Below are 27496 nucleotides of genomic sequence, written 5' to 3' on the forward strand. Positions count from 1 at the left end.
GTTGGCATTTGTGTATCATCTTTGGGAAAATGCCTATACAAGTCCTTCGCCCATTTTTAAACTGGGTTGTTTGTCTTGTTGTTGGGCTGTAAGAGTTATTTATATATTCTAGATATTAGACTCTTCTCAGGTGTATGGTTTACAAATATTTCCTGCTATTCTGTGTGTTTTTTCACTTTCTTGATGATTTCCTTTTTTTTTTTTTTTTTTTTGTAGTTATTCATTTTTTGAGAGAGACAGAGAGAGAACAGGGGAGGGGCAGCATGAGAGACAATCCCAAGCAGGCTCTCTGCTGTCAGCATGGAGCCCGACTCAGGGCTTAAACTCACGAACCATGAGCTTGTGACTTGAACCAAAACCAAGAGTCAGACGCTCAACTGACTGAGCCACCCAGGCGCCCCATTTTAAGTTAGTTTTTGTATAGACGTAAGGTAAGAGTCAAAAGTCATTCATTCTTCGGCACGTGTCTATCCAGTTGTCCCAGCTCCATTTGTTAAAAAGACATCCTTTCTCCCAATGCTCTTGGAGCTCTTGTCAAAAATCAGTTGACCATAGACACGTGGGTTTATTTCTGGACTCTCAATTCTACTCTGTCAATATATTTATCCTGTACAAGTACCACACTGTCTCAATTACTACTGTTTTGCTGGATGTTTTGAAAGAGGGAAGTGTGACGCCTGGGTGGCTTAGTCGGTTAAGCGTCTGACTTTAGCCCGGGTCATGATCTCGCGGTCTGTGAGTTCGAGCCCCGTGTCAGCCTGCTTCTGATTCTGTGTCTCCCTCTCTTTCTGCCCCTCCCCTACTTATGCTCTGTCTCTCTCTGTCTCAGAAATAAAGAAACATTAAAAAAAAATTTGGAAGAGGGAAGTGTGAGCCTTCCTACTTTGCCCTTTTTTTCAAGATTGGGCTATTCGGAATTAGCCTTTAAGTTTTGATGCAAAATAAATGCTGGGACTTTCTTTCAATAGCAAGTCTATGTATAATTATTCAATTATCTTATTTTTTAACTGTTTAATTTGTATTTGTGTCTATGATTGTGCTCATCAGTTTATACATATAAAAATCTTCAAGATAAATACACAGATAGATGGATGGATAGATAGATGGATGGATGGATGGATAGATAGATAGATAGATAAAAAGGGAAAGAATGAATTTGCAATGTGCTTCTGGACTGCGAGACAGAGATATGCACACATGGAGGAGAATTTGCAAGACTGGAGGATACTTTGACCCAAAGCACTTGCCTGGTTGAGCCAGTAATAAGTAACAGAGGTCTAGGGAAGCCCTCACGGCTTTGACGCCAGTCATGTATATTAACTGGAGTCTACAAATCTCAGAATTCCAAAAAGCAATCAACCCTGAAATTTGCTCTCCAGGGACCTTCACCCTCCCTACCCCCTTCTGCCCAGACATCCCCCTTCCCTGCTGTATTTTTTCAGGTGGGTGGACCCTGGAGCTGTGAGCTTCTGGAAGAGGAGCCCCTTCAAGGGAATAATGACTGCAGCCCCCGGTTTGCCTGTGACTTCTCCCACCCTCGGTTCTCACAGCCCACGTTCAAAACCGCAGGGGGTCGGGTGTGTGGCTAGCTGGGCTTCCAAGGTTGGGTGGAACCCTGCCGAATAAAGAGGAGCTGGGCTTGACATCTCCCTACATTTGGTGACTTGCTAGAAAGACTGAAAAGACTCCATAGTGAGTGGTGCTCAGCTAAGATTTGCTGCAGAAAAGGACGCAGAGAGAGAAGGTGGATACACATTAGCGGAGCCCAGAGAAGTCCAGCTCCCCCCTGTGCCTCCTCACCCAAGCCCAGTCGGGACGGGCTTTTCTCTGCCAGAGAACTACAGGGTCATGTGTGAAGTCTTGCGTCCGGGGAAACCCATGCAGGTCTCAGGCTCCAAGGTATTTATGGGGTGTTTGTCAGATAGACTTATCCTGCTATCAATCAGCCACGGCAACTGAAACCAGGACTCCAAGCAGGAAGCCAGGCGTATCTCATCGATCTTAATGTTCGCGCAAAGCCACCCCAACAAGCTAGCGGGACCCGGTCCGTGGCTCCCGGTGTACACAACAAGATCATCCATCACTGACATAAAAACTTTCTGAGACCCCCATTCCCAAGGGCTGGCCAAGCAGGGTCAGTCGTGGCTCCAGGTTTCCTTGGAAACATTCAAGGAGTAAGTAACGGCGCCGGCTCCTTCCTCACGTTTTCACCTTTTCTAAATGGTCCTCAGCCTACAGTTACAGATGCGTCTACACAGCTCAGCCTCGGGAAACCCTTTACTGGCCGCCGGACGTCATCGCCATGGCCCTGGTCAACGTGAAATAGGAGAAGAAGGCAGCAAAACACACACGCGGCCTGGTTTCCAACCTCTACCTTGTGTGTGTCCTTGGCAAAATCACGTCACGTCTCCAGGCCAGCTAAGGTCTCACGCATCCCACCCGAGGGCAAGTTTGTGAGATGGCTGTGGTAGGTGACGGTGCCACGTAAGTGCTTCCTCTTACTGACGGTCGCACTTGTTTGACAGCTGTCTTTCCTGCTTCGGCTCCACATATCTGAGAGGAGCCGCAAATCCATAATCTCCACTTACAGACTGATTCAAGAAACCACCACCAACCCCCTCGAGGCCATTGGCTGATCCGTTTCAGAGGATTTATCGTGCTAAACTTATCCCGCTTGGTACTTTCTACTTACACAAAAAATCTCTATTCCTTTTCAGAACAGATCTGTAAGTCCAGTGTGTCCCATTTTTTTTTGTTAATATAATATGGAAAACAATTCATTTGCTGGCAGGGGGACATTTATTCAGCAAATATTTACTGAGAATCTCCAGTAATAATAATTACCATTCAGCAAATGTTTATTGGAAGCATACTCTGTGCTAGGCATTGTGTCCGAGTAGGGATACGGGAGAGATGACAATTAACAGGCGCTAGGGCCCTGCTCATGGAAATTTCCATCTGTTTGCAAAGTAGGGTGGCCAAGTGTTCTGGTGTGCCCAGGACCCGAGCCACTGCCTCTGCCCCCAGAGAACCACCTCTGGACTGCCACTGCCCTCCAGGGCCACCAGAGCCTGGGACCCCAAGGCCTGCTGCTGCTGGAGTCAAGGTCAGAGCCTCAATGTGCTCAAAGCTGGGTGATAGTCTAGAGTGACCCCTCAAATCTCTCCACCGAGGCCACGGTCACCTTGGGTGCTGCCCAGACTCCCTCTAAACCCTGGAAAGACTTCACTGGACCCTGTCCACCACCCAGATGTGAACACCTGCTCTCACGGGAGAGGGGGGCAGGGGAGGGGGTGTCTTGCTGTGCAGACTCAGGGAGGTTTCCTTTGTAGCTTCAACAGCAGAGAAGTCAAACGCCAGGCTTTTGCGTGAGGCTCTCTCTGCCCCGGCTGTGTTCCTTCCCTGCAGCTGACCACCCTGCCAGACCCCCCGGGGCCCCCAGAGGCCCTCAGGCCTCCCAGGGAGGGCCACCCGAAAGCCACGCCTGACCACCCACCCACTTCGGCCCTCACCCTCCTCACACGACCCAGCCTTGGGCACCGTATTTTCCGATATTTTGCAAAATTCCTATAAATGGACTTGTGTGTTGTATAATCAAAAAAAGAAAAACACGGTTTTGTTTTAAACAAGCAAACAAGAGAGTCTCATTTTGCCAAAACATACGCCAGTGTCCTATTTCTGTCCCTCGCGCAGCCGTAGGCATAAAGTAGAAATAACGTGTCCAACCAATTCATTGTCTTGAATTATTTACCTCTTTTAAGATGAGCTGTTTGAGAAGACCTAGACCTCCTTTATTTATTTTTATTGACCGAGTTTTGCCATTTGGGTTGTGTCCTCGCTGACTCCTCCTGACTTGGGCCGTCGTGCTGAGCCCCGCAATCTGCTCACTGCACGCCTGCACAGCTGTGCTAACCCGGGTGTCCTGCTTACAGCGGCTTTTCCTCTTTAATCCCCGAGTTTAGGATGGAAGACACTGGCTGTTCTGATTTCATTAGGCCAGTAGACTGTTTTTGGCAAATCACCTGGACAGCGACTTGAAGGTGCTGGGTAAAATGAACGTTGCTCAACGTGTTTGAAATGACCCACAAGGAAGAAATCGTGACACGGCGCTGATTTGCCAGGTTTGTAAATGGGGATCGAAAGGCAGGGATGGCAAAAGCTGTGATGTTGACAACGTGTCCCTAAAACTTTCCTCTGTCATTCACTCCCTCGTGTGAGATGTAGTGTGTGCCCCACTGTCCAGCACCCGTTGGAGACTCAGAGAACATGAAACGCTGTCTTTGTATTCGTGAGAGATTTCGGCTGGAACCCGACAGAAGGTCCATATCATCCAAAAAGGACATAGGGTGTAGCTGGGCCTCAGAAACTCTCGCCAGGGATTATCTTGGTGTCTGTTCACTTTCTCCTACCCCCAGTCAGGCTCTTCCACCAGCCAGGACCCTGGGTGTTCACCACCCACAGACAACTGCAATCCACTGCTCCCACCCAAGCTCAGAAATCCAAGGAAGGGCTCTGATTGGCCCAGCTAGGGTGAGGCGTCCAACTCTGACCAATCAGTGGTGGCCATGTGGGTGGAGTCTACAAGATCAACGGAGCTGAGAGCACTGGAGTGAGCCCCCATGCAACATGGCTGATCCTTATAACAAGAGAAGAGATCCAGTGAGGCAGGTGCAGATGAGAAGCAGAGACGGGAGCATGTGTTTGCAAGCCAAGGAATGCCAAAGATTGTCGGGGACATCAGAGGCCGGGAGAAAGGCAGCGAACAGATCCTTCCCTTAGACCCTTTGGAAAAAGCCCAGCCCTTTTGACCCCCCAACCCTAGCATCCAGAACGGTGAATGAATAAACTTTTTGTTGTCTTACGCCACCCAGTCTGTGGTAATTTATTACAGCAGGCCTAGGACATTAATACAATAGACAGCAAAACATTCCAAAAGCTTAAACATTTCAATGTTTCAAAATAAAGGATGAGAATAATAATGGAGAGTGTGTAGTTTGGGGAGAGGGAAGTCTTTCTTATCCTACCACTGAAGACTGAAATTATGAAAGAAAAGACTGGCTGACCCACTACATGAAAATCATGGTTCACAAAACATAACAAAGTTGAAAGAAAAACATTTGCAGTTTGTGACAAAGAACTAATATGTGCCATGCAGAACGGGCTCCTATAAATTAGAAAAAAGTATCAGTGACCCCACATTTTGTTTATGTATAATAAACAAATTCAATGACTAGACAAGATACAGAAGAAATCCAAATGGCAACGAAATGTGTGCAGAGTTTTTCTGCTTCACAGATAAATAAATGGAAATTAGGATAAAGACATGTAATTTCTAGGGCGCCTGGGTGGCTCAGTTGGACAAGCATCCTACTTTGGCTCAGGTCATGATCTCTTGGTTCATGGGATTGAGCCCCACATCAGGCTCTGGGCTGAGAGTGGACCCCGCTTGGGATTCTCCCTGTCTCCTCTCTCTGCCCCTCTCCGGTCATGCTTTATCTCTCTCTCTCTCTCTCTCTCTCAAAATAAATAAACTTTAAAAAAAGTGTATACTTTCTCTCAAATCACACTGGCAAAGGCAGATCAGACTGACGGCACTTGGCACTGACATTAGCAGTCCCCAAACGTCCCAGCCAGAGGGACTTAGGCGTGCTGGCCATACCGTAAAGGGTTAGCTCAGCTGACCTGGGTTGCTCAAACCCCAAGCGTGACCCTTGATTGGCTCCTGGGACGTGACCTCTGAGCCCCTGGAGAATCCTTCCCGACAACAGCAACTTTGCGTGTCTGAGCGTTTGGGCCATGCCACATGGTTTATGCTGGCCACAGGATTTATGGCGAGCACCTGCTTCCTGTACGTCTGAGGCTCTATCACATGCTGTATCAGGCTGCAGAGTTTGGGCATTTTGCCTAAAGCCAAAACGGCCTGGAAGCCTTCGGGAGCCACTTAGAAGTCATTTTCTTCTTGTCGCGGGCTGAACTGTGTCCCTTCGAAATTCATACTCTGCAGCTGTGACCCACAAGGTGACTGTGTTTGGAGATGGGGCCTGTAAGGAGACAACTGAGATTAAATGAGGCCCGACGGTAGACCCCTGACCCAGCATGACTGGGGTTCTTGTAGAAAGACAAAGAGACCCCAGGGATGCCCATGCCCAGAGCCAAGGCCATGTGAGGACACAGTGAGAAGGAGCCATCCACAAGGCAAGGGCCTCTGGAGAAACCAGCCTCCCCAACACCTTGATCTTGGATTTCCAACCTCCAGAACTGTGAGAGAATTAACTTCTGTTGTTGAAGCCCCCAGTCTGCGGTATGCTGTTATAGCCGCCCTAATGTACCTCTGGATCTGATAAAAAAAAAAAAAAAAAAGGACTGTTCTCAGGTATTTACTTGGCCCCAGAGCCCCACTCTTCTTCTTCTTCTTTTTTTTAATGTTCATTTATTTTGAGAGAGAGAGTGTGTGTGGGAGCAGGGGAGGGGCTGAGAGAGAGGGAGGGACAGAGGATGCAGAGTGGGCTCTGGAATGACAGCAGGGAGCCCGATGTGGGGCTCCAACTCACGAACCTCGAGATTATGGCCTGAGCTGAAGTCGGACACTTAAGCGATTGAACCCCCAGGCGCCCCCACTCTTCCCTCTGATTCTGCTCCCTGGGGATCCCGAAGAGCTGGCTTTGCAGAGGTGCTGGCAATAGTGAGTGACATCACAGCCACCACCCTCCCAGCTTCCTGTATCACAGGAAGGCCGTTTCTCTGGGAGCAGGATTGTGGAAGAGGCCTTCCTGCCCAGGTGAGCCTGTCCACCACCCCCCCCCCACCCCCCTGCCGATGGTGTCCACCGCCATCCCCCCTTCTGGGGACCCTGAGCCCCAGGCCCTCCCCAGCCTCTGGGGCCTGGGGTCCTGCTACCGCTGGAGTGGAGCAGAGCTCTGGGAGGTGCGGTGGGGTCCTGGGGAACAAGTCCCTGCTCCGGGTGGGCGGGGCAGAGGGATGTGCCAACTTGGGTCCAGCGTCTCTGCACTTCCCTTCCTCCGGTGCAGGCTCAGGGCTCACGCAGGAGGCTCTGTGGTTTCCCCTCCCCTGATCCAGCCTTCACCTCCACCCGCCCTCGGTTCCAGGGCGTACCGCGTGCGGTGGTGAGGCTATTCCAGGTGGAGCAGGGGGGCGGCCCTCACAAGACACGGCGCGCCCCCCCGGGATGTTCCCAGGGGCAAGACAGGAGGCACAGAAAGTGCTCCAACGGGTTAGCTCGGATTTCATGATTGGTCATGTTATTATCTAATTATGTGCGTTAACAATGGCTACCACCACCTTTTTATTCCACAGGTACTTGGTGCCCGGCCCGGCCCGGGCACTGTGCAAGATCAACTACCGAGTTTTGCTGATGAGGCCAAAACAAGTCATGGATTCGATTAAAAGCAAAAACAAAAACACTGCATTGGGTGCCTGGGTGGCTCAGTCAGTTAAGCATCTGACTTGATTTCGGCTCAGGTCATGATCTCACGGTTGGTGAATTCAAGCCCCATGTGGGGCTCCGTGTTGATAGGGCAGAGCCTGCTTGGGATTTTCTCTCTCTCTGTCTCTGCCCGTCCCCTGCTCGCTCTCTCGCTCTCTCTCAAACTAAGACAACAACTGTATTACCATAAAGCACAGGACCTTACACAATTAAGATGACCGAGAAAAGACTCTTGGGAACTAGCTGGTGCAGGAACACGGCAGGGAGGGACCTCTTTGAATCTCTCACTCAGGGAGGCCTCTTTCTGAGCCCAGACTGCAGAGGAAATGCTTGCCAAGGTCCCTTCTGACTTCCACAGGCTCAGCTTGTGCTTTCAGAGCAAAAGTCCCGCTGCCCCGGGGACAGTGTGATGCAATCCTCTCTTTGCTTTCTGTTTATAATTTCTGTGAAACAGAGACGTAATTACATCTTGCACTTTGGTTTAATTACTTGTCTGATGCCCTCAAAGGGAGTTCAACCCTGCTGTCCCCTGGGGCGGGGGGGGGGGCAGGGGCACCTGTAGTCCCTCTCTTGGGGGGGGGGGTGCGGCCGGAGGCTTTGAAGCTGTGTTTGTATTGCAGGCTTTTTCTTAGAGGCAGTGTTGATTCCGGGGATACAGAGTAGGGCTGGGGGATACTGGGTTTCTAGTCTTTAAAAATTGTAATACACTATTCGGCACCTGGATGGCTCAGTTGGTTAAACATCTGACTCTTGATTTTAGCTCAGGTCGTGATCTCATGGTTTTGTGGGTTTGAGCCCCACTTTGGCCACCAATAGCGTGGGGCCTACTTGGGATTCTCTCTGCCCCTCTCCACTCAAAGACTTGCTCTCTCTCTCTCTCTATCTCTCTCAAAATAAATACACTTTAAAGAAAAACACCTGTAACACACCAGTTTATTGACACGCATGCCCATGATTATCTTTTCTTTCTAGAAGCCAAGGCTGAGGCATCCTCTAAGGGCCAAAGGCGAGGGTCCCTTCCTCCCAATTTACATGGTTCCCCTGATGCTGAAAACTCCCCTTGTCTCAAGGGCCCTCCCATGGGGAATCTGACTTCACACCTCCAGGGCCCTCTTTAAAAAAAAAAAAAAAGTATCATATTCTTAACTTTTTAACAAGTTTTATTTATTTAAGTAATCTCTACGCCCAACGTGAGGCTTGAACTCACGACTCCGAGATCAAGAGTCACACGCTATTCCACCTGAGCCAGCCAGGCATCCCTCCAGGGCCCTCTTGAGGCGGTTTCTCTGGCAGGTGGCTAGCCAGCATCTCCCAGCACCTTCCAACAGCTTGACCATCTGCTTATATTTAAGGATTCTTTAACACATTCGGGACAAAACTATGGGAAAGAAATTGACATTTGTTCAGTACTATGTGCCAAGCACTGAATCAGGCATCTACATGCACCGATTCACTGGGGCAAGTTACTTGACCTTCCTGTGCCTCTGCTTCCTTGTCTGTACGGACACCCCCAACGGTACTGGGACGTCACCAGAGGAACATTGTGGACGAGGATACACGATGAGCCGAACAAGGTCTGGGGTGGGAAGCACTCGATACATGTGAGTAGCTGTTTCCTCCTCCTCCTCCTTATCATCAAGGGAATTATTTAGCCCATTTTCCAGACCAGAAAACAGAGGCTCAGGGGGAATGAAGTGACCCTCACAAGGACCTCCTGGGGAGAAGTGGGTCAGCCTGGATCCAAACCCAGCCCAGGCTCCTCCTTAGCATTACATCATCTCTCCTGTCGGGATGCACAAAACATTTGTGAAAACCAGAACACCCTTATTAGCTCCCTGGTGCCTTTTTATCCCCTACTTTCAAGTTCCAGTAGCTTTCAAATGGTTTCGATTGCAACCCTTGGTAAGAAATGTGATGTAAATCACGACCCAGAACAGATATATATAAAAGGGAAACCCAAGTTTCTTGAAACATACTTTCTCTTACTATGTTCTAATTGTGCTGTGTGCCCTGTTATTTTTCCATGTGGTTCTATTTTATGTTTAAGAACTGGCTTCAACCTGGGGCACTTGGGTGGCTCATTAGGTTAGGCATCTGACTGTTGGTTTCAGCTCAGGTCATGATCTCACCGTTTGAGAGTTCGAGCTCTGCATTGGGTTCTGCACTGACAGTCTGGAGCCTGCTAGGGATTCTCTGTCTTCTCTGTCTCTCTGCCCCTCCCCACTCGTGCTCTCTCTGTCTCTCTCTCAAAAGTAAAGACACTTTAAAGAAAGAAAACTGGCTTCAACCTGGCCTCATGTGGCAGTTTGAAAACCACCAGTCAGGCAGAGAGTGAGTTCAGTCTTCTGAACAGCCCTGCCCAGGTGTGGTCCTGAGCACCCCCTTGGGGTTACCTGGGCCCCAGCTCCCTCAGCACCAGCCCCTCCTGCCAGGCCCCAGTCTCGAGAAGAAAGCTTGTGAAGCCCCATCCGCAGGGCCCCCACACAGGTACCCGCCAGTCTGAGCCATCCAGATCGCTTAGGCCGTGCTCAGGAACGCGGATTTAGGATTTATCCAGAGTCACCTTTTAAAGGGCAGATGCTCCTTTGATGTTTGTCTCTTGGTGTCCAAGGGACCGGTACTACAGTGTAGGGACACTAGGATGTCCGAGTGGAGACCAGCAGGTGCTTAGCAAGACACAGGGAAGAAGTAAGGGGACAAAAAGCGAAAGGAAAATTCCTTCTGGGATAAGCCTGGCGTCGTTGCCACCTTGACTGGCCAGCTCTGCTCTCCCCTCATCCGTCTCCTCTTCTTCCGGCCCTCAGCCTCCTCACTGTCCAGCTGCCTTTGCTTTTCAGTGTGGTCTACGCCAGCGGGATGCACGTGGGCAGAACCCGCGTGGACAGGGCACCCGATACTTCCAGGCCTGGCCGCATCGACCTGCCCAAGCAAGGCCCTGCCTGGTCGTCCCCTCTGCATTGATGCAGATGAGCACAGAGACCTTGGAACCCTGTGGAAGGACCTTGGGTCCCCAAGTCACTGCTCGGGTGGACAACACCCATTCATCAGAGTCTCCCTCTAGCTTCACTAGAGTAAGAAGTAAGTAAACTTACGCTATGTAAAGCCACTAAGGCACAGAGATTATCCTCAAACACGAATGTCCTCTGAATACCTCTGGGCTATCCAAGTTCAAGGCAGTGGAGGAAGAGATTCTCAAATGTAGCACATTTAACGGAGCAAAACATTTACTTCGAAACAGATCAGTAGGGTATCTCCAAAGCTCATTCCCACCCAGAACCTCAGAATGGGACCTTCTTTGGAAAGAGGGTCTTTGCAGACGCAGTCAAGTTAAGATGAGGTCATTCTGGGCAAGTGCGGCCCCTACATCTAATTCGACTGATGTTTGTATGAGGACAAAGATTTGGACACAAAGCCCCAGACACACAGAGAAGGAGGCCGGGTGCAGACACAGAGCCTGGAGGGATGTGGCTCAAACCAAGAGCACTGAGGGTTGGTGGTGGCCACTAGAATTAGAAGAGGGACAGAAGGATTCCTGTGGGGACGTCTCACCTCCAGGACTGTGCCAGAATAGATTTCTGTTGTTTGAAGCACCCCACCCCCACCCCGGGCTTGTGGTGCTTCGTTGTGCAGGAAACTAATATACCCCGTAAACAAAGCCTCATGTAACCTTAAGAAATTGCGCTATTTTTAGCCCCGTTCCGGGTCACGTGCTCTCGCTTAGGAAGAGTGCGTCTTAAATATGTGCTTCCTGCTGGAGGGTGTGAGCGCAGACCCCAGGGAAGAGATCTCACCTCCTCTCAATCTTCCAGAGAAGTCCCCAAGGGGTTGAGTTGCCGGGAAGCTTCCAGAGCAAGCAAGTTCTCCGCCAGGAAAAATACCGGACCCTCAGGCTACCAACCGAGGCCTAATTACCTTTGAAGATGGTTTGGCCCACCCTTCACAGCGGTCTGCGACTCAGACACCAGCTGGAGGGGCCGCGTTAGGCGTTAGAGCGGGTGGAGGAAAACCTCTCCAGGAGAGACACCTGCCCAGCCAGAAAGAAGGCCAGGGAGGCAAGGGAAGCCTAGTACCTGCCCTCCTCTGCTGTTCTGTGCTATGGCCGGCCCTAGAACCCCACCCAATGGGTGGGGGCCCTTCTCTCCTCGCCCCCATCCCCTCAGGGCCACCTGCTTATTGAGGCGTGCTGACCAGAATCCGCTAGCTTCTCATTATCACCCTAGTCATGTCTTACCTTTACTGCAAGCTTTCAGAAATCTAACACATCCTGCGTTGGATGTCTTCCTGAATCAAATTTTAAAAGGCAAATGGATTGTAAGCACAATAGCTAATCAGGCTACCTCGAGACATGCTAACTTGATGAGTATTCTTTACCAAACATCATCTTTCTCAAAGGGAACAGTCGCCGGGTACCATTTGCTAGGGCTACTGGAAGAAAGTACCATCAAGCCAGTGGTTTAAAGAACAGAAACTGATTGCCTTACTGTTGTCAAGGCTAGAAGTCCGAGGTCAAAGTGTCAGCAGGGCTGTTCCCCCACACCCCCCGGGGACCGTGGGATGGAACTTGTTCCAGGCCTCTCTTCCAGCTTCTGGAAGCTTGCTGGAAATCTTGGGCTTGTAGATGCTCCACCCCAGTCTTCACATGACATTCTCCTGGTGTGCGTATCTTTGTCCCAATTCCCACTTTCTGTGAGGCACCAATCCCGTTGGATTAGGACCCGCTCTATTCCAATATGACTTCATATTAACTAATGACATCTGTAATGACCCTATTTCTTTTTTTTTAATTTTATAATATTTTTCACTTTTTTTTTAAGTTTACTTACTTATTTAGAAAGAGACAGAGACAGCGCGAGTGGGAGAGGGGCAGAGAGAGGAGAAGACAGAGAATCCCAAGCAGGCTCCACACTCTTGGCACGGCGCCCGACGTGGAGCTCAAACTCACAAAATTGCAAGATCGTGGCCTGAGCTGAAACCAAGAGTCAGACGCTTAACTGACTGAGCCACCCAGGTGCCCTTGTAACGACCCTGTTCCTAAAGAAGGTCACATTCTGAGGTACTGAGGGTTAGGACTTTACATACGGATGGGGTGAGAGACACAATTCAATACATAACATTCTATGTAAGTTATTTTTGTTAAAACCTGCACCTTAATAGGTTGGATCTGCTTTAAGTGGTTGTAATATCTGTAACAGTAAAATGGGGGCATGAAAATACCCACTTAGTACAACTACCTCAGAAAACTGAGATTTTCGAGGCGCCGGGGTGGCTCGGTTGGTTAAGCATCTGACTTTGGCTCAGGTCATGATCTCATGGTCCGTAAGTTCGAGCTCCTTGTTGGGCTCTGTGCTGACAGCCTGGAGCCCCCTTGGGATTCTGTGTCTCCCTCTCTCTCTGCCCCTCCTTCACTTGCCCTCTGTCTCCCTCTCTCTCTCAAATAAAGACCAAAAAAAATTTTTTTAAAGAAAACTGAGTTTCTAAAAAGCTAAACATAAGCAAACTCTGTGATCCCCGCATTCGCTCCAAAAGAGACACTAAACAGAAATGTGTTCACCAAAAGACACGGACGCGGATTAGGACAGGATTTGCCCTTCTGAAACCTGAAACATTGCCAGGCCCACCCACGGCAGTTCTGGTACATCGTGGAGTGTTCGAACGGCAGAGTTCTGCTCAGCAATGGAAAGGAGTAAGCTCCAGCCTCGTGCCACAACACAGATCGAGTGAACATTTAATTCAGGCGCCAAAAGCAACCAAAGCCCAAAAATGCAGGAAGGAAAGAGCAGAAACAAGGATGAGGAAGGTATAAAAACAGGCCAGAAGCAAGATGCGCTTTGCACCTGCTCTTTGATTGAAAAGGCTCTGTTCCCTGGAAGGCTTGTGTGTGTGGGGATGCAAGAAACACGGAGAAGGGGAACTCAGTGGGAGACGTGGGGGTCATTCCCGGTAGAAGAATAGTCAGGAATTTAGCCCAGCCCAGGGAAGAAAATACAAGCTTCCTTCGCCTCTCGGGATGGGCTGGTTCCAGCCTTGTGGTGCAAAAGTGAAATAAGAGAAAGGCGTTAACCGAAAGGAAGTGTTGTTTCCTCTGTTTCCGAGACCACAGAACTGGTGCAGAACGAAGCTCTTTAGTCACACTTGGTGGCCCTGGTGCGAGCTGCCGGAGCACCGTGACTTTAGTGTCTCTTCACGGGGCGCCCTTCACCTTTCCAGGCCGGAGCTGATTTTTGGAAACGGCCAGGAGTTATTCAGAATCAAGTCAGGTGATTGAGCTGGGTGACCAAACTCCGTTCCATTTTACGAGGCGAAGCCCACAGGTGGCCACAACGTGACATTCCTGGTTTCCTCGTGTGGGTTGTCATCTGGTGCTCAGGGCGGTTCCTTACAAAAGTCCCGACGTGGTCTGAGCAAGGACAACAGCCCCGAGGAAAGCTTGGAGTTTCCGAAGGTGCCTCCTCTGAGGGACAAAAGTACTTCTGCCAAAAAGCGGATCCCTGACTGTCGCGTTCCCCTTATTGGACTCCCGCCCTCAGTCCGTTTCACTAAAGGTCATCATCCATTTTCAGACACAGGATAAGGGGGTCATTGTGGGTGCCTACGAGGAGAAGAGGGTCAACACCTGGGGGCTGGCTGTGGAGTGTGACAGACGGGCAGGCGGAGGACCGGGTGGACACTAGCTGTATTCGCCTCCTGTGGCCGCCACCACAAACGCGGTGGCTTAACGGAAATTTACCGTCAACGTTCTGGAGGCTGGAAATGCAAGATGGAGGTGTTGGCAGGGCCGTGCTCCCTTGGAGGTTCTGGCTAGACTCCTCCCCTGCTGTTCACCCTCCTTCGGGTGGTCGGCCAGCCACCTTTGACATCCCTCGTCTCGTGGACGTACGGCTCCAATGTCTGCCTCTGACTTCGGGGGTGTTTTTCCTGCGTGTTCCCGTGGCCATGTGGCCATCTTCTTCCAGGACGCCAATCCCACCGGATACAGGCCCACCCGCTCCAGCGGGACATCTCAACTCATGACATCTGCAATGACCCCGTTTTCAAATAAGGTCACGTTCTGAAGTACTTAGGGTTAGGGCCTCACCATATCTTTTTGGGGGGACACAGTTCCATCCATGACACCGCCTCTGTCACACCTGGGATGGTGTTAAACAGGCCCACCTGTACTCCTGTACATCATTCCATCCAGACAAATCCTTTCTTTTTCTTCTTAATTTTTTTTTAATGTTTATTTATTATTTTTTTTTTTTTTGAGAGACAGAGAGAGAAAGAAACAGAGCATAAGTGGCAAAGGGGCAGGGGGTTGGGGGGGAGACACAGAACCCGAAGCAGGATCCAGGCTCTGAGCTGTCAGCACAGAGTCCGATGTGGGGCTTGAACTCACAAACCCCGAGATCGTGACCTGAGCCGCGGTCGGAAGCTCAACCGACTGAGCCACCCAGGCGCCCCAGACAAATCCTTTCTTGGAGATCCAATCCGTTGTGCCCAGAACACCTCGAAATGAAATTGTTGTGCTTTTTTCCTTCCCTTTGTCTCTGACAGGTGCCCACTCACTGAACAGGCTCCTTACTGCAGGAACACAAAAGATAGGGCTTTTAATTCCCACACTAGGCTCTTGAGACCCAGAAGGGAAGGTAGGAGGGCTTTGGAGCAGGTTTAAGTCTTAACAAAAACAAAGGAGTGGGGAAATTGATAGCTCCACCCACCGAAGCCTCTGGGGAAGTCACAGGGGTGGGGCATTGGGGGGGGGTATTGGGGTGGGAAAGATGGGGTCTGAGTGGGGAGGTTGTAGAAAGGAGGTGTTAGAGAGGGAAGACTGAGTCTGGACTCCCAGATGTTACTGGCCAGAGGATGGGCGGGAGCCCAAGGAAGCTGAGCCAGGGGCACAGGCCTTCCGAGGGTGGGTGTCATTCCTGGGGGTCGTGGATCAGCTTCCTGTGTTGCCCCTTCACCTTCAGCTGCCCTGGCTGCCTCTGGCTCCTTCTGAACATTCTCCACGCCCTGAGGCATTGCTGCCCCAGGCCCCTTCCCAACAGCCTGGAGGTGCGCCTTGGCTCCGAAGAGATGCTGGTGGGGAGGATGGCCGTCTCTCCCAGCACCCAGGAGGCTGCGTTCATTCCCCCCCCCCCCCCGTGGCTGCTAGAACAAAGGACCACAAAGTGGGTGGCTTAAAACAACAGAAACGTATTCTCTCACAGTTCTAAAGGCCAGAAATCTGAAATGAACGTGTCTGAGGCGTCACACCCTCCAGAGGCCCCGGCAGACAACCTCTTTCCTGCCTCCTTCCGCTTCGGGGGGCTGCCCGCCTTGCTTGACTGGTGGCCGTATCACTCTGATCCCTGACCGCCCCCCCCCCCCCGCCGTGATCACACGGCCCCTCCTCTTCTGTGTCAAATCTTCTGCTTCCGTCTTATAAGGATACGTGTGGTTGCACTTGGGGGCCCCCTGGACAACCCAGGATAACCCCCCATCTCGGGGTCCTTAACTTAATTGCCTATGCAAGGACTTTACCGCATAAAGTACCCTTTGCAGTCGCGAAGATTAAAGTCTGGTGTCTTCGGGCATCATTTTTGAGCCCACAATAGCGAGGATGGGTGCGAGGCACCCACGCTAGTAACCAGGAATTGCTGACAGGGACCAGCTGGGGCACACGGGCCCCTCCCTCTCTCATTCCCCCCCCCCCCCCCCCCCCCCCCCCCCCGCCACAGGCGCCCTGAGGGGGCCCCCTCCGCTGAGGTCCTCAGGCTCTAATCCAAGGACAAGAGCAGATCCTACCCGCCTTCGCTTCTAGCTCTCTGCGGAGGCTCCCTGTGTCCAGAGGGCATCTCAGTGGCCCAGAGCACGCGGGCGCTCGCCAGCTCAGGGAAGGCCCATCCACCGGCCTGCCTCCCGCACTTCCAACTCTGCGTGGCCAAGGGCAACCACCTGAGCTGGCGGCCTCGGTGGCTTCCGTGACAGGCATCCCCCCCCCCCCCCAGCTTCATCCAACGTTCATCCAGTTGGTGACTCCATACTCTAAGACCTCACAGCTCAAGTGGGGTGTGGGAACAATGGCGTCACCGTCCCCTGGGAGCTTGCTGGAAAATCAGAGTCTCGGTCCCTGCCCCAGACCTCCCGAATCAGAATTTGCATTTCAACCTGATCCCCAGGACATCCTCGGGCACGCTGCAGTGAGGCAAGCACTGGTCTGGACACCACTAGGGTGGGTCCCTTCTCACCAACACAACAGCTCGCTCCGTTCAAGGCCTGGTCCTGTCTCTCCTGGCGGAAGGGCGTGGGCTCTGTGGCTCTCAAGGATGTGGTTCGGTGGCAAAGTGGCATTCTTTTGGGTTATCTTCCTGACGGTTATCTATTTTGAGTTTCAGATAACATTCTAAACCCTGGCTTGGGTCGTTATTCTATGGGGCGTTTCTCTCCACCGCCCACACCCAGCGAGCGGCAGACCCAGCCTCCCCCTGGCCACCTGCCCAGCGAGCTCTAAAACCCATCTGGGTCCGGCCTGCCCGCCACGAACGCCTGTTGTTTATCTGTAGGCATTTCATCCCTTTCCTCCAGAAAAGGTCTCCCGGGAGGGGGGGCACACTCACCAGCTTCCCTGCACCCAGCTCAGGACCAGGTCCCATGGTGGTCACATGACTCAGGCCTGCCCGTGTCCTCGGTTCTCCTGGCCACAGTGATTGGTCCAGCGTTTTGTCACGTGACTGAAACTAGACCAATCAGAGTCCTTCCCTGGGGCTTTTCATATTAAAGCCGGGAAATAGAGTCTCTCTCTCTCTCTTTCTCTCTCTCTCTCTGGTCCTTCTATATAGGGTCCTGTAAACTGGTATGATGTTAATAGGTACTGTCACACCAAGGTACTCCCTCATGGCAGCCTCCACTCAGGGGTACCTGTCCCATGGCACCGGCCCACACGTGGATCTGGCTTCTGTCCTTTGCGACTGAAAAAGTCCTCATGCATTCCCATCTTGAAGCGTCTTATTGTGTGCCATGCTGGGGGACAGGGTCACTCCCCTGGCGTTGGCATCCACAGGCCCTGCCCCGCAATTTTACTCCATGTCCATCACTGCCCCCCACTGGGCCCGACGTCCCGCACTTGGAGCCCTCCGAAGGCGCTGGTCATCTTGGCGTTCCTTGGCTTGTGGCTGCTGGGAAGTTCCAGGCCCTCGGTTTCCTCCCGGTGTTTCAGCGTCCGCACCCAGCGACAGCATCATCCTACGGCCCCGCACTAACTTGCGCCTGTGTTTCCCCTTCCCGAGCCATGAGCATCCCGGAGGGACGCTTGCAGCACTGGGGTCCAGTGCCTTTCACAATCGTGGGACATATGTAGCAAGTACTGTGGTGGGAGCATCCAAACTCCACGCGTGGCTTTTGAACTCCGTGTTCGTGAACCTGTGTTTCAGCGGATGTTCATGACTGTCAGGCTGTAAACTGCCTCTGTCTCTGCATCCTTAAGAAGGGGGAGATCATGGCTCTTGCATCACGGGCTCCTCAGAAGGAGTCACCGGGGGCCCGTGAAGCACTTAGGACCGTGTTTGGCATCTGGTAAACACTTCCAAGGAGGTACTTGTAATGTGTACATCTCCTCCCCTCCCCCTACTTCCTCTTCCTTCTCTCGCCTTCTCCTAGTCTTCTTCTGTCATTTCCTCACACCCCTTCTCTGCCTCTCAGCTCAAGGGTGACTGTCTGCCCTGGGCACCTGCCCAGCCACAGGGGAATGCTAGGGGCTGGCCATTGAGATGGCTGAGAGGCCCCCTGAGCAGAAAAAAATACCCCTACAACTCCATTTATCCGTCTGGTTTGCTTCATTCCATCCCCACCTACCCACCCCCGATTGATTAATTGATTATTTATTTATTTACTTTAATTTTTATTTTTGAGAGAGAGAAAGAGAGTGAGAGTGGGGGAGGGACAGAGAGCGAGGGAGACACAGAATCCGAAGCGGGCTCCAGGCTCCAAGATGTCAGCACAGAGGCCGACGCGGGGCTCGAACCCAAGAACGGCGAGATCATGACCTGAGCCGAAGTCGGTCGTTTAACCGAATGAGCCACTCAGGCGCCCCACCACCCCCAATTTAGAGCCTATTTCCAGCTAGGTGACCCAGGGCACCGATGTCCTTATCCTCTAGACATAATCCCTGGCTTATCCCCTGGGATTGATGGGCCTTAGAGCCCTCTGACAGACGCTGAGGGGCTGTGTCGTCAGAAGGAGTCAGCACGGGCCCCAGGAAGCTCTCCTGACCCTGAGGAAGAGCTTTCCAAAGGTAAAAGGACACGTTTTCTCCTGCACAGTATCTTTTCACTCCAATTATGCTGTTCCCCCAGTCAGGTTCGCTTAGGAAATTTTAACATGTGAATAGTCAGCGCTGACCATCTGGATTGCTCTCTGAGAAGCCAGGGGAGTCATTAAATTGCCATCCAGTGGACAGTCCTGGCCCCCCGAGTCAGGGCATCGGGCTGGGAGCGGCCCCTCCGGGTGGACCTCCGAGGTCAGCAGCAGACAGCGCATCCGGAACGGTGCTTCTTCACAGCTGGATCCTTCTGCTGATGTCACTGCTGAGCATTCAGAGCGACACTCGGTGGCGAAAGAGCTAAGTCTGGAGGGACACGGAGGCAGAGGTGTGGAGTACTTCCTGGTCACGTGCTTCTCTCGCTTCTGCCTGTTCGCCTCCCGGCCTGCTTCCCTCTGGTGACAACACCCCGATTTGCCGTCAGGAGGCCGCCTGTCCCCGTGTCAGTCCAAGAGTGAGCGTGGGACCCGGGTCCCGCCACTCAGGCGGCCCCACTTCCCTGCTTGCTCTTCTCCGTCTGGACGGGCAGGTTCCCAAAGCCATCCCAGAGAGGCCCCCTAGCCCACCAAAATCTCAAGCTGAGCCCAGAGATGGGGAAAGGAAGGTTTGTTTGACTTTTTCTGAATGACCAGATCCAGCCGCTTCCGGAGCCGACCCTCACTGGCTGTTTCAGCCTGGGAACCCGTAAGTTCTCTTTTCTGCCCAACCGGCGAGGCTAGGATCCCTGACCCGGCAACGAGAGCCCGTTCCTTCCCGTTCCCCCACGCCCACCCCCTTCCTGGCCCGCAGCCCACACCTTTGCCGAAGGCCTGTATCAGTCTCCTTGGGCTGTCCTGGAAGATGACCCCACACCGGGCGCTTCAAACAGCAGGAATGTGTCCTGCCTTGCAGTTCTGGAGCCAGGGGTCCACATGTAAGGTGTCGGCAGGGGTGCTCCCTCTGAGGGCCGGGGAGGATCCCGCCTGCCTTTTCCAGCTCCTCGTGGCTCCAGGTGTTCCTTGGCTCACGGCTGCCTCACTCGGAACTCTGCCCCCATCTTTACCTGTCCCTCTGCGTTCTTTCCTCTTACAAGGCTGTGATTTTATTTATTTTTTTAACGTTTATTTATTTTTGAGACAGAGAGAGAGAGAGAGAGAGCATGAACGGAGGAGGGTCAGAGAGAGAGAGGGAGACACAGAATCTGAAACGGGCTACAGGCTCTGAGTTGTCAGCACAGAGCCCGACGAGGGGCTCAAACTCACGGACCGCGAGATCATGACCTGAGCCGAAGTTGGCCGCTCAACCGACTGAGCCACCCAGGCGCCCCAAGGATGTGATTTTCAATCGAGATCCATCTGATGACATCTGCAAAGACCTTATTTCCAAATAAGTTCCCATTCACAGGTTCCAGGCGGGCTTAAGTGTTGAGGGGAAACTATTCAACCCCCTGCAAAGCCTCATCCCTTCCTACACTGCGAGCATCGTGGTCCCATGACCCCCAACTTTGCCTCCACACCCTGTGAGGGCTCTGGCTCTCAATCTGGTTTGATTCGGGATCCAGATTACCCCTCCCAAAACTCTCATTCTAGGAATTCCCATATGCCACCTAAAACTTTCCAGAATTTATGGGTAAGAAAGGTATGCAATGCTGATGGTATTAAAAGGTCCAGGAAATGACACTGGCTGCTTTTATTTTTTTCCCTTTGGAGCAGGTCTTCAATATACCAGAAAGGCTTTGATATGAGGGACTATTATAGCAAATTACAGAAGCAATTGTAAAGGTCTGTCTTTTAAGAGTTTTTGTTTTGTTTGTTTTCATTTTTATTTTTTGAGAGAGAGAGAGAGAGCGAGCACAAATGGGGGGGGGGGGGAGTGGAGCAGAGAGAGAGAGGGAATCCCAAGCAGACACCATCACAGAACCAAACTTGGGGCACGACCCTATGACTCTGGGATCATGACCTGAGCCAGAGTCAAGAAAGAGTTGGATGCTTAACTGACTGAGCCCCCCAGGCGCCCCTCGTTTTTATCCTTAATTATGGTAAAATACACATAACATAAAATTTATCCCTTTAACCACTTTTAAGTATACAGTTCATTCAGTGGCATTAAGTCCATTCACACTGTTTTGGAATCCCCACCCCCACCGTCCCTCTCCAGAACTTTCCGTCATCCCAGGCCAAAATCCTATATCCGTTAAACAAAGCTTTCCAAGCAGAGTCCCATGTTGCTGAATTAGGAGACGGAATATTTTGGCAACAGACCACACAGCTGTCGAGTGAAAGCTCAGCTGGGGATCAGTTTCCTCCAGGATGGAAAACAGGACTTCCTGGACACCTGCTTGTCCCCTCCGGCCACACCCCATGCCCTGCACTCCTGAGGGCCCTTTCGGCGGCCTTCACTGCACTGAGCTTCTTGTTCCTGAATCTGAAAGCCAGACGTGGGCCTGATTTGTTTGAAGCCCATGCAGCTAGCTCTGAGGCCTCAGAACGGACAGACGGTCCACTGAGTCCTGGAGGAAGGACCAGAGATGTGATGGAGAGGGTTAGCTCCAAAGCTCACACCCGTGGAGCAGGGCTGTTACAGAGAAAGTGCTTCCCAGCCGGGCACTACATTTCCCAGCAGCCCTGTGGGCGTATGGGGCTCGGGGAACAGGAACAGAGTCTCGTAGGTACCGTCCAGGCTAGGGCAGGGAGAAGCTGATTCCCTCCTGCTTCCTCCCTACCTTCACAGCCCAGGGTCGGGAGACAGGAAACTTCTGTGAAGATGGTAAATATTTGCCCCGACCTACCCTGGTGCTTCCCCAAGTGGCCCCCATGGCGAGGCACCTCCCTCCCCTCGGGAAATGTGGGTAACAACCCGTCTTTCCAATCTGTCGGCCTTACTATACCTCAAGTTTTCTACCAATACACTATATTTAATTTAATTTATTTATTTTTAATACACTACGTATTTTTCATTTTTTTTTCAGTGTATTTATTTTGAGAGAAAAAGGGAGAGCACGCCTAACACCGAAGGGACAGAGAGAGAGAAAGCAGGAGAGAGAGAATCCCAAGCAGGTCCCACAACGCAGGGCTCGAACTCACCAACTGTGAGATCGTGACCTGAGCTGAAACCAAGAGTTCAACGCTCAACCGACTGACCCTCCAGGCGCTCCTATGCTGTATTTTAAAGCAAAGATTATGATGCTTGTTCTACTATAACGAAGCCCTCTGTCCCTGACCCAGGAGCCCCGAGCCACCTGGCAGTGTCCGTGACTCTGAAGGATCGACAGGCCAATCCCAGACCGCTCACAGTCTGACAAGACCCAGGCCCGATACCTCGATGGGTTTCATCAGAGGTGTGGTGTCTGAAGAAAGCAGTGGAAGGTCTGGAAGCAAAGAAGATGCCCATCCCCCCCCACCCCCCAAGTCCTGGGCAAATTGGGCATGAGAGAAAGCAGATCTTCTTGAAAGAGCTGTGCTTGGGAGACCCGCTTTCCAAAAGGGGGCGGAAGTGTGGGGTCACAGGGGGACACCACGCCTGTGGAGTCTAGAGCAAGACCCACGAGGTGTTAATGCTCACACGACCCCCTTCCCCCAGGGAGCTGGTGAGAAGGCAGACAGATTCAGGAGGTCTGCAAGCTCCCAGGGGAAGCCGATGCTGTTGGCCTTGGACACGCTTGAGCAGGGTCCTGGGGACGGACGCACTTGACACAAGGCTGGCATCTACCCCTGTGCCAGGAGGGTGGGACGGAAACTTCCTTAGGCCTTCCACCTGCACCACCCTGCCTCATATCGAATCCCACCTGAACAGGCACAGTCTCAATTCCCAAGTATGCATCCATTCGGCGACCAAAATGGGGCACTGGGGCTATGACCGCCGGGGACCTTGGGAATTTTCTGAGACAGAAGATGGGCTTCTCAGAATGGCCCTGACCCCTCTTCCCTCCTAACGTCCCTGGGAGCACCTCCAACCTCTCAGAAATTTGGCTGCGGGGCCCGTCGCCTTGCACATAGTTGGGGGTCCAAGAAATGGCTTCTGAATTAATAACAAAAATCTATCAATCTGTATTTGCATCTTACAGCTCCAGGGGACCGTTGAGAGAAAGAAAACTCCCGGCAGAAATAACCACATTTGCTTATGGCCTGTTTGTTCATTTATCTGCTCTTCTGGAAACTAAGAAGCCCTTATTTTTAGCACCTCCCATGCTGAAGCATGGATTTTTTTTTTTTTCCTTCAAGCTCTCTTAAAAAGTTGACACTTCCCAGCCTATAAACTGCAAAGTCATGTCAAGGTTCAAGAGAAAGACACAGTGGGGGAAGAGGCCTCCCGTCCCACAGCCCCAGGAAACACTCAGAGGAAGAGTGTCCCTGAAGCAGGCCCCCCAGCAAAAGGCCCCGCTCCTTCAACCTTGGCTCACCCTATGGAGTAGGGGGTGGGCGTTCTCTCTGGAGTCTCCTCCCTGTGTTGACCGCTTGACCAAGTGAAATTAACCACATGGTAGTTTATAAGCCTCTCACTGGAAAAATGTGGGGTGTGTGAGCCAAGCGTGAACCCCCGTTTTAAAAACATTGGCAAGGGGATAGTTGTGGCAACTGAGGTTCGAGGCTCGAGATGTTTCTAGCTCTGACTCACCGCGAGAACTTGGGCAAGTCTGAATTCTCTGGGTCTCGATTTCTCGGTGAGGGACAGGGGAATAATGATTGTAGACCCCTCTCCCCAGTTACACCCCTAGAACTCGAAAGAGCTGTTGCCCGCTCTACGTGACCAATTTTTAGCTCAAACATCCGTGACATCTCTTAATGTCCGTACACAAGGAACCATGATGATAGCAGCCGCCTCAAAAACAGACCAGGGGAGTCGTAATAATTAATAATGCAGTGCTAGGACATAGATTTCCAGGGCGGTAATCTTCTTCGTGCCTCTGTGAGGACAGGGGGTGGCTGGTGTGAGTGAGAACGTCACCATCATCATCATCATCATCATCACCATTGATCTTTGCAATTAGGAGGTGCATTCTTCCCTAGAGCCCTCAAGACACTGTGGCCTGGACTTCCTGTCCCCAGAGCTACTTCTGTTATGGGAAGTCCCGCCCCCAACACGTGGCACTTGGAAATTAACACAGAGGGGAGCAAGGGCCCGAACCGAGAAGGCCCCAAAGGGAGCTCCGGAGGCGGCCAGAACACCCCGGGGCTGCAGGCTGGGCACCCGGAGAAGACTCAGGTCCCTCTGGTGCCATCTGACTCACGGTGGGAAGCAGTTGGGGCGGCCGCCAGGCCAGCGCGCCCCCAGTATCTATGTCAGTCCCGGCCTGTCCCAAGCAGCCTGGCTGTCCACCAGGCTGTCACCAAACTGACGGAAGACCCAGATGAGGAAGGGCTTTGTGGAATGTGTTCTCTGAGCGCTCGCTGCCTGAGAGGCTGCCTGAGTTCTTTGGACAGGAAATTGCAGAGACGAGGCTCCGTGTCCGTGCCTCTCATCCTTCTGCACCATACACCCGCCCTTTTTTCTCCTTTCTTCATTTCCCCATTTCTCTAAGCTCCTGTGAGTGCTCTGATTGCCAACCCAAATCCTGCCTGCCCGTCCACCAGTAGGTCCCAGCCCCGGTCCTCACTGGCCACATGACCACATCCTCATTGGCCACGTGACGCCTGGTTACAGGGACACTTCACCTTCTCCTTCTACCAAGTTCTAACGACATAGGAGCACCTTCCTCCTCTCAGTGAAGGAGGCGGGTCTCCAGGGCACAGGAGGCTCTTCTCAGAGCGCCCAGTGTAGTCAGGCTCAGGAAAGGACTCACAGTTTCAAGAATTCATGGGGCGTCAAGGTTAATTGCAAAGACCAGGGACCAGCAAACAGCCTGCGAGCCAAGAATGGCTGTTACGTTTTTAAATAGTTGAGTAAAAAAAATAAAAGAAGACTATTTTGTGACACGTGAAAATTACATGAAATTCGAAGCTCGGCGTCTGCAGACAAAGTCTTACTGGAACACGGCCACACGTAACTCGCTTCCACATTCTCTGTGGCTGCTTTACCCTTCGGCCACAGAGCTGAGTAGCTGTGACAGGCGGCACAACCCGCGGAGCCTAACATGTGTACCAGCTGATGTTCCTGAGAAAGGTTGCTGGCCCGTGGGCACAGACTCTGGAGCCAGATTGTCTAACTTCAAATCCTAGATCCACTGCTTACTGGCTGTGTGACAGGGGGGGCAAGTTCCGTCGCCCTCTCTGCCTCCGTGTCCACATCCCTCAAATGGGTACAACAGTCCTTATTTCAAAATATCATTGTAAGGATTAGAGGAACTATCATTTCTCAGGTCTTAGAACCGTGCCTGGCACTTAGGAGTACTGTGGATAGGGGCCTGGGTGGCTCAGTCGGTTGAGTGTCTGACTTCGGCTCAGGTCCTGATCTCATGGTTTGTGGGTTCGAGCCCTGCATCGGGCTCTGTGCTAACAGCACAGATTTTAAAAAATTAAAAAAAAAAAAAATAGAAGTACTGTGAATGGGTTAAATTATTTTCAGATCCTTACACATCACCATCCTACACCAGAGTGAAATGTGTAAGAATTCTTAAGCTTTCCTTCTACTCGACACAGAAGGGTTCTTTAAACATATCGTTTTCTTTGCTTGTCATCATTGCCCCGTGTGCAAACAGATCCAGGAAACCTTAGCTCAGGCTTCTCAACTCCCAGATGGGTTCTAATTTGTTATGTCGGAGGAAAAAAGTCTGTCTTCCCTAGCAGGTGCACGGGGCTGTTTTGTGAGTCACAGACGTCACCTCCTTACTCTTCAGCGTTAGAAGACGTTCTGGGCCAGCTCGACAAATCCTGCCTGTAAAGCGAAAGCAGAATGAGGAAGCATGTACTTCCCACAAGGACAGGGATGTTCTCATTCCTGAACCATGGTGGCTGGGGTGACGCGTGGAGGAGTCTGGGAGAGCTGGCACGGGACGGGGGACATCCGCAGTATCCCCACCCCCCCACCTCCCACTTCTTCCACGGGACCGAGTGCTGGTCGAGTTCCTGGCTGCCCCGCGGGAGATTCCTCCTCTGCCCGACCTCCTGTGCAGTTTGTCGTGGTCGTGTGACCAGACGCATCAGCGCTGGAATGTGTGTGGGTGGGGGCAACAGGCACCACCACTGCTTCTGGGCCTTAAGTAATGGAGCCCGTGCCCCGCCCTGCCCTCTACCTGCCTGTGAACTGCAACCACACAGATGACAGCGATACCCTAAGCGACGGCAAAACAGCAAGGTGACAGAACCTGGGTCCCTGAGTGAGTACGTGCAGCAGAGAAACCTGTCCCCTTGGACCCATCGTGGAAGGACTCTCAGAGAGAGTACATGTTTGTTAAGTCACCATTCCGGGAGCTAGAACCTAGAACCTAGAACCTAGAAAAGGGGGTTAATTATACTTCTGCACCCACCTCGGGACGTTCCAGTGAGAATGTACTTTGACCATCAAGGAGAACTAATTCTGCATAAGACTCAGAATTTTCCCGAGAGTCTGACCCCTTGTATTCTTTAGCCGCCAAGATAAAGAGCCTCAGGCTTACGTGTGTTTTCAAGGAGCTTTGGAAATGTTTAAGACTTGAAAAAAATTAGAGGCCTCAAAGTATGGAAACAGCAATAGGAAACTCAAATGATTACTTTACATACTCCTCCATTAATTGTGAAATTGAGGACACATGAAAGTCTCACTACATCTGAAAAACATTTGTAAAGCCAAGTGTTCCCATGTTACAAGAACTGGTAAGTGTGCCAGTGATTGCCAGGACATAACAGCTAATCGTTAAGTTAAATGAGCAACTTGTAGCTAAAATCATTTTCGGAGCAAAATCACGGCCCTGCCCAACCGCCGCAGAGCTCATCATGCCAGGTGATTGCACACTTCCAGAGCTGTCTCTACGCCCCCTTTTCTCTTGCTTACTCATCACAAACACCAATCAACCAAAACCTCTTTCTCTAAACATGAAAAATACGGAAGCCGACGGAGTTAGGTGGAACACCAAATCATTCTGGTTGCACGCAGGGACCAGGGCCTTGGATGTGCATTTCAGCAGGACAGACGGTTCCGGAGTCATAAGGTCAAAGTCGCCATCAGCTGATGTGCATCCGATTGGGCTTTTCCAATCGGACTTTCCCCAAACCCACTCCCCTGCAAGGAAGGGAAAGCAGGTATTTTCCAAACCCACACCTTACAAATGTCAGGGATTTTTTTTTTTTAAATGCTTGGTCTCCCTCATTGTGAAGTCTGTTTTTAAGTGACTTTAATTGGAAAAATCTTCTTTGTCTCCCAAAACTGAATCCAGATGAGGCCATATGCCTCCTCTCCACGGGTGCGCAGAGCGCGGTTCCCAACCCCTCGTGAGGCGTGTTTTTGCTGGTCTCCGCCCAGAGCAACTTTGTTCAAACATTCCTGTCACTTGCGTGGTTTATTTTATCCAACGCGTTAATTAATGATACTTGCAACAAGCTTGTAGTTATTAATTAAACCATTTGGGTGGGCCCCCCGAAGACAGTTAACAATCTGATTGAAAGCCAAGCTTCCCATGGCTATTTTAAAAAGACATAACTGCAGGGTATGTAGAAGGATAAAGGCAACCCAAGGAGTCCAAATCAGCACGGCAACAGGAAAAGTGTTTTCTCTAATGAGAAGAAGCCCTCTGTCTGAACATTAGGAATCCAGTTATTGAAGAGGGAATGATCCAGTTTGGGCACATGGCATGGTCTCTTGATTAGGTGCTAGAACAAGATGCTGGAGGCTCTCGGGCAAAAATGAGACAGAAAAGTACCTCCCCTTAATGCTTTGCTAATTAT

The 27496-nt window shown here is 51.5% G+C and overlaps 1 long non-coding RNA gene across 1 annotated transcript; it reads left to right on the forward strand.

Annotated features, from left to right (window-relative positions):
- The first annotated feature begins 8038 nt into the window (after positions 1–8038).
- On the forward strand, positions 8039–22478 carry LOC106971270 (uncharacterized). Its single transcript, XR_001429623.3, has 3 exons — positions 8039–9045; positions 21926–22066; positions 22281–22478. It is a non-coding gene; the product is annotated as an uncharacterized LOC106971270 (long non-coding RNA).
- Positions 22479–27496: the final 5018 nt, after the last annotated feature.

The sequence above is a fragment of the Acinonyx jubatus genome, chromosome A1 (assembly GCF_027475565.1).
Source record: "Acinonyx jubatus isolate Ajub_Pintada_27869175 chromosome A1, VMU_Ajub_asm_v1.0, whole genome shotgun sequence".
Lineage (NCBI taxonomy): Eukaryota > Metazoa > Chordata > Mammalia > Carnivora > Felidae > Acinonyx > Acinonyx jubatus.